Here is a 7650-nt window from a genome sequence, read left to right on the forward strand (position 1 = left end):
AAACTAATAACACACATTATTGTATTTTTCTTGTCTATATTGAATACAGCATTTAAACATTCACATTCAAAAATTATGTGAACCCCTAGGCTAACCTGGAGTCCTGGAGAAAAACCAGCCTGAACTGAGAGTTGTAGTTTCTCTTGCGATAAATCAGATCCAGCCTGAACTGTGTGATGTAATAGGGAGTTGTAGTTTCTCTTGAGAAAAATCAGACCCAGCCTGAAATGTTTAATGTAGTAGGGAGTTGTAGTTTTTCTAGAGATCAATCAGACCCAGCCTGAACTGTGTGATGTAGTAGGGAGTTGTAGTTTCTCTTGAGATAAATCATACCCAGCCTGAACTGTGTGATGTAGTAGGGAGCTGTAGTTTCTCTTGAGAAAAATCAGATCCAGTCTGAACTGTGTGATGAAGTGGGAGTTGTAGTTTCTCTATAGATAAATCAGATCCAGCCTGAACTGTGTGATGAAGTAGAGTTATCGTTTCCAACAGGCCAATATTCGACATAGTTTAGTGCATAAAACATTTTAATTAACTACAATGCCCATAATCCACTGCGTACCTACTTGTCTTTTTCTGTGTTTCCTTTACACCTGTGTTAAGTTCTAAATAAAGAGTACAAACTCAGACGATAAGAAAAAGCTCAAACCAAGTTTATTCACCCACTGAGTCACAGCTGCACAAGACCAAGACATATTCACACAAGCGCTGGTATTTAACCCTTTATGCTGAGTCTCCTCCCTTACTGGTATTTAACCCTTTATGCTGAGACCTCCTTACTGGTATTTAACCCTTTATGCTGAGTCTCCTCCTTACTGGTATTTAACCCTTTTATGCTGAGACTCCTCCTTACTGGTATTTAACCCTTTATGCTGAGTCTCCTCCTTACTGGTATTTAACCCTTTATGCTGAGTCTCCTCCTTACTGGTATTTAACCCTTTATGCTGAGTCTCCTCCTTACACCTCTGTTCCTAGGCAGAACTTTTTGTGATGTCAGTTCTTCCTCACTTCATCTGACCTCGGCCTAAATTCCTCCCTACCTCACTGCTGTCCTGTTGACTTGTTCCAGACTGTGGCCCTTCTCCTCCCTGCCTCACGGCTGTCCTGTTGACTTGGACCAGACTGTGGTCCTTCTCCTCCACGCCTCACTGCTGTCCTGTTGACTTGTTCCAGACTGTGGCCCTTCTCCTCCACACCTCACTGCTGTCCTGTTGACTTGTTCCAGACTGTGGCCCTTCCTCCAACCTCACTGCTGTCCTGTTGACTTGTTCCAGACTGTGGCCCTTCTCCTCCCCACCTCACTGCTGTCCTGTTGACTTGTTCCAGACTGTGGCCCTTCTCCTTCCCACCTCACTGCTGTCCTGTTAACTTGTTCCAGACTGTGGCCCTTCTCCTCCACACCTCACTGCTGTCCTGTTGACTTGTTCCAGACTGTGGCCCTTCTCCTCCACACCTCACTGCTGTCCTGTTGACTTGTTCCAGACTGTGGCCCTTCTCCTCCCCACCTCACCGCTGTCCTGTTGACTTGTTCCAGACTGTGGCCCTTCTCCTCTCCACCTCACTGCTGTCCTGTTGACTTGTTCCAGACTGTGGCCCTTCTCCTCTCCACCTCACCGCTGTCCTGTTGACTTATTCCAGACTGTGGCCCTTCTCCTTCCACCTCACCGCTGTCCTGTTGACTTGTTCCAGACTGTGGCCCTTCTCCTCTCCACCACCGCTGTCCTGTTGACTTGTTCCAGACTGTGGCCCTTCTCCTCTCCACCTCACTGCTGTCCTGTTGACTTGTTCCCAGACTGTGGCCCTTCTCCTCTCCACCTCACCGTCCTGTTGACTTGTTCCAGACTGGCCCTTCTCCTCTCCACCTCACCGCTGTCCTGTTGACTTGTTCCAGACTGTGGCCCTTCTTCTCTCACCTCACCGCTGTCCTGTTGACTTGTTCCAGACTGTGGCCCTTCTCCTCTCCACCTCACCCTTGTCTGTTAACTTGTTCCAGACTGTGGCCCTTCTCCTCTCCACCTCACCGCTGTCCTGTTGACTTGTTCCAGACTATTCCTTCTCCTTCCATAGGATCCTGACGTCTAACAATAACACATTCTGACAGAATGTAAACGTTCCTACATTCCCCTCCCTCAAACAGTGACATGAATAAGGATATTCAATATCTTTAAGTTCAGAAGTCAGAACCCATCACCTGCTATGTAAAAGAGACAGAAAACGGTCAATGCTATCCGGGATCCTTGGAACGCCACTACCTCAACAATTTGAAATGTCAACTTCAATGGGCTAGGGATGTCCCAAGATGTATCTCTACCTGAAAATATAGCCTTATTTACTTTAATGAACTACTAAAATAGTGATTTTGTCAGACAGCATAGACAGCAGCTCTATGCTTTATTGACTGATCCATTCATCCTTCCATCCCTCCTCAGCCTTCCTCTCCTCTGGAAGACCCAGTGAGGGTGGAGCTCAGTCAGAGAGCTGTTGAGGGGACTGGTTAGGAAGAACACTTCTTCAGCCAGAGAGGTGAAAGGTCACACATGGTTTAGATGGTAAATATTTATGTCCCCTTAGCGGTTCATCACTTAAGCAAAAGGGAATATGTTCCATCATCTATGTTTATTTACATTAGTGCAAGTTGTCCACTGATATTGGTGTAATTTCTCACCCCTTTTGGCTGTATAAAAGTTAATTTCCCTCAGGCACACACATTTGTTCTTTGTTATTACCCGAGCCACTGCCTGTTTCACCCCGCTATCATCCAGAAGGCGAGGTCAATACAGGTGCATCAAAGCTGGGATCGAGAGACATAAGCTGTTTTTCAATCTCAAGGCCATCAGACTGTTAAATAACCGTTACTAACACAGACAGGATGCTGCCTACATGCACAGACTTGAAATCATGGCCACTTTAAGGAATGGAACACTGGTCACTTTAATAATGTTCACATATCTGGTATTCCTCCTCATATGTATATACTGTATTCTATAGTATCTACTGTATCTTAGTCTATGTATTCCTCCTCTCCTATGTATATATACTGTATTCTATAGTAGTCTACTGTATCTTAGTCTATGTATTACGCATCTCATATGCATATACTGTATTCTATTCTCTGTATCTGTCTATGCCACTTGACATCGTTCATCCATATATTTAAATATTCTTATTCCATTACTTAGATTTGTGTGTGTATTACATTTACATTTTACATTTAAGTCATTTAGCAGACGCTCTTATCCAGAGCGACTTTACAAATTGGTGCATTCACCTTATGACATCCAGTGGAACGTGCTTTTACACCTGCATTGTTTGCTGTTTGGGGTTTTAGGCTGGGTTTCTGTACAGCACTTTGAGATATCAGCTGATGTACGAAGGGCTATATAAATAAATTTGATTTGATTTTGATTTGATTTGGAACAGCCACTTTACAATAGTGCATCTAAATCTTTTAAGGGGGGAGGAGAAGGATTACTTTATCCTATCCTAGGTATTCCTTAAAGAGGTGGGGTTTCAGGGTGTCTCCCGGAAGGTGGTGATTGACTCCGCTGTCCTGGCGTCGTGAAGGAGTTTGTTCCACCATTGGGGGCCAGAGCCTCGAACAGTTTTGACTGGGCTGAGCGGGAACTGTACTTCCTCAGTGGTAGGGAGGCGAGCAGGCCAGAGGTGGATGAACGCAGTGCCCTTGTTTGGGTGTAGGGCCTGATCAGAGCCTGGAGGTACTGAGGTGCCGTTCCCCCTCACAGCTCCGTAGGCAAGCACCATGGTCTTGCATGGCGGATCTAGCTTCAACTGGAAGCCAGTGGAGAGAGCGGAGGAGCGGGGTGACGTGGAGAGAACTGGGAAGGTTGAACACCAGACGGGCTGGGCGTTCGGATGAGTTGTAGGGGTTTAATGGCACAGGCAGGGAGCCCAGCCAACAGCGAGTTGCAGTAATCCAGACGGGAGATGACAAGTGCCTGGATTAGGACCTGCGCCGTCTTCCTGTGTGAGGCAGGGTCGCACTCTGCGGATGTTGTAGAGCATGAACCTACAGGAACGGGCCACCGCCTGATGTTAGTTGGAGAAACTGACAGGGTGTTGTCCAGGATCACGCTGCAAGGTTCTTAAGCGCTCTGGGAGGAGGACACAATGGAGTTGTCAACCGTGATGGCGAGATCATGGAAGGGCAGTCCTTCCCCGGGAGGAAGAGCAGCTCCGTCTTGCCGAGGTTCAGCTTGAGGTGGTGATCCGTCATCCACACTGATATGTCTGCCAGACATGCAGAGATGGATTCGCCACCTGGTCATCAGAAGGGGGAAAGGAGAATATTAATTGTGTGTCGTCTGCATAGCAATGATAGGAGAGACCATGTGAGGTTATGACAGATCCAAGTGACTTGGTGTATAGCGAGAATAGGAGAGGGCCTAGAACAGAGCCCTGGGGGACACCAGTGGTGAGAGCGCGTGGTGAGAGACAGATTCTCGCCGCCACCTGGTAGGAGCGACCTGTCAGGTAGGACGCAATCCAAGCGTGGGCCGCGCCGAGAGATGCCCAACTCGGAGAGGGGTGGAGAGGAGGATCTGATGGTTCACAGTATCGAAGGCAGCCGATAGGTCTAGAAGGATGAGAGCAGAGGAGAGAGAGTTAGCTTTAGCAGTGCGGAGCGCCTCCGTGATACAGAGAAGAGCAGTCTCAGTTGAATGACTAGTCTTGAAACCTGACTGATTTGGATCAAGAAGGTCATTCTGAGAGAGATAGCGGGAGAGCTGGCCAAGGACGGCACGTTCAAGAGTTTTGGAGAGAAAAGAAAGAAGGGATACTGGTCTGTAGTTGTTGACATCGGAGGGATCGAGTGTAGGTTTTTTCAGAAGGGTGCAACTCTCGCTCTCTTGAAGACGGAAGGGACGTAGCCAGCGGTCAGGGATGAGTTGATGAGCGAGGTGAGGTAAGGGAGAAGGTCTCCGGAAATGGTCTGGAGAAGAGAGGAGGGGATAGGGTCAAGCGGGCAGGTTGTTGGGCGGCCGGCCGTCACAAGACGCGAGATTTCATCTGGAGAGAGAGGGGAGAAAGAGGTCAGAGCACAGGGTAGGGCAGTGTGAGCAGAACCAGCGGTGTCGTTTGACTTAGCAAGCGAGGATCGGATGTCGTCGACCTTCTTTTCAAAATGGTTGACGAAGTCATCTGCAGAGAGGAGGAGGAGGGGAGGAGGATTCAGGAGGGAGGAGAAGGTGGCAAAGAGCTTCCTAGGGTTAGAGGCAGATGCTTGGAATTTAGAGTGGTAGAAAGTGGCTTTAGCAGCAGAGACAGAGGAGGAAAATGTAGAGAGGAGGGAGTGAAAGGATGCCAGGTCCGCAGGGAGGCGAGTTTTCCTCCATTTCCGCTCGGCTGCCCGGAGCCCTGTTCTGTGAGCTCGCAATGAGTCGTCGAGCCACGGAGGCGGGAGGGGAGGACCGAGCCGGCCTGGAGGATAGGGGACATAGAGAGTCAAAGGATGCAGAAAGGGAGGAGAGGAGGGTTGAGGAGGCAGAATCAGGAGATAGGTTGGAGAAGGTTTGAGCAGAGGGAAGAGATGATAGGATGGAAGAGGAGAGAGTAGCGGGGGAGAGAGAGCGAAGGTTGGGACGGCGCGATACCATCCGAGTAGGGGCAGTGTGGGAAGTGTTGGATGAGAGCGAGAGGGAAAAGGATACAAGGTAGTGGTCGGAGACTTGGAGGAGTTGCAATGAGGTTAGTGGAAGAACAGCATCTAGTAAAGATGAGGTCGAGCGTATTGCCTGCCTTGTGAGTAGGGGGGAAGGTGAGAGGGTGAGGTCAAAGAGGAGAGGAGTGGAAAGAAGGAGGCAGAGGAATGAGTCAAAGGTAGACGTGGGGAGGTTAAAGTCGCCCAGAACTGTGAGAGGTGAGCCGTCCTCAGGAAAGGAGCTTATCAAGGCATCAAGCTCATTGATGAACTCTCCGAGGGGACCTGGAGGGCGATAAATGATAAGGATGTTAAGCTTGAAAGGGCTGGTAACTGTGACAGCATGAAATTCAAAGGAGGCGATAGACAGATGGGTAAGGGGAGAAAGAGAATGACCACTTGGGAGAGATGAGGATCCCGGTGCCACCACCCCGCTGACCAGAAGCTCTCGGGGTGTGCGAGAACACGTGGGCGGACGAAGAGAGAGCAGTAGGAGTAGCAGTGTTATCTGTGGTGATCCATGTTTCCGTCAGTGCCAAGAAGTCGAGGGACTGGAGGGAGGCATAGGCTGAGATGAACTCTGCCTTGTTGGCCGCAGATCGGCAGTTCCAGAGGCTACCGGAGACCTGGAACTCCACGTGGGTCGTGCGCGCTGGGACCACCAGATTAGGGTGGCCGCGGCCACGCGGTGTGGAGCGTTTGTATGGTCTGTGCAGAGAGGAGAGAACAGGGATAGACAGACACATAGTTGACAGGCTACAGAAGAGGCTACGCTAATGCAAGGAGATTGGAATGACAAGTGGACTACACGTCTCGAATGTTCAGAAAGTTAAGCTTACGTAGCAAGAATCTTATTGACTAAAATGATTAAAATGATACAGTACTGCTGAAGTAGGCTAGCTGGCAGTGGCTGCGTTGTTGACTTTGTAGGCTAGCTGGCAGTGGCTGCGTTGTTGACACTACACTAATCAAGTCGTTCCGTTGAGTGTAATAGTTTCTACAGTGCTGCTATTCGAGGGCTAGCTGGCTAGCTAGCAGTGTTGATTACGTTACGTTGCGTTAAAGAACGACAATAGCTGGCTAGCTAACCTAGAAAATCGCTCTAGACTACACAATTATCTTTGATACACAGACGGCTATGTAGCTAGCTATGTAGCTAGCTACGATCAAACAAATCAAACCGTTGTGCTGTAATGAAATGAAATGAAAATGTGATACTACCTGTGGAGCGAAGCGGAATGCGACCGGGTTGTTGAGTGCGGAAGTTCTATTCAGTAGGCGTTGGCTAGCTGTTGGCTAGCTAGCAGTGTCTCCTCGTTGGGGCGACAAATAGCTGGCTAGCTAACCTTGGTAAATTAAGATAATCACTCTAAGACTACCGCTCCTAAACTACACAATTATCTTGGATCTGAAGACAGCAAAGACAACTATGTAGCTAGCTAACACTACACTAATCAAGTCGTTCAGTTGAGTGTAATAGTTTCTACAGTGCACTGCTATTCGGTGACGGTGGACGTTGCTAGCTGGCTAGCTGGGCAGATAGCAGTGTGACTACGTTAGGGGGCCCAATGCGAAGAGTTGCAATAGAATGCTGACTGTTTCACTTTGTTGTCCTCTTTCTTTTCCTTTTTTTCTTCTTCTGTCCTTATTTGTCTTCCTTTCTTCTGTTAACTAGATATTTTTGTTGTTATTCTTTGTAAGCTAACTAGCTTCTTGGAGAGTCCCTAAGCAACTGTATGAATCAAACAAGTAAACAATTCTGCTAGCAATTCAGCTAGCTAAGATAACTGTACAATTTTATGAAAAATAGTTAATTTTTCAAAAGTCTGTCTTTTTGGTTTTTGTTCCTTGTTTTGTCTTCTATTGAGTCTTGCAGTTTCTCTTGATTTTTCGATGTACTTTACTCTAAAAAACCAACAAATCTCAATATATACAGGAACTCATTTGTGGCTGTGTTTCGAACTCCGGAACACTTTTCTAGGTATTTGTTG

The sequence above is a fragment of the Oncorhynchus keta genome, chromosome 1 (assembly GCF_023373465.1).
Source record: "Oncorhynchus keta strain PuntledgeMale-10-30-2019 chromosome 1, Oket_V2, whole genome shotgun sequence".
Lineage (NCBI taxonomy): Eukaryota > Metazoa > Chordata > Actinopteri > Salmoniformes > Salmonidae > Oncorhynchus > Oncorhynchus keta.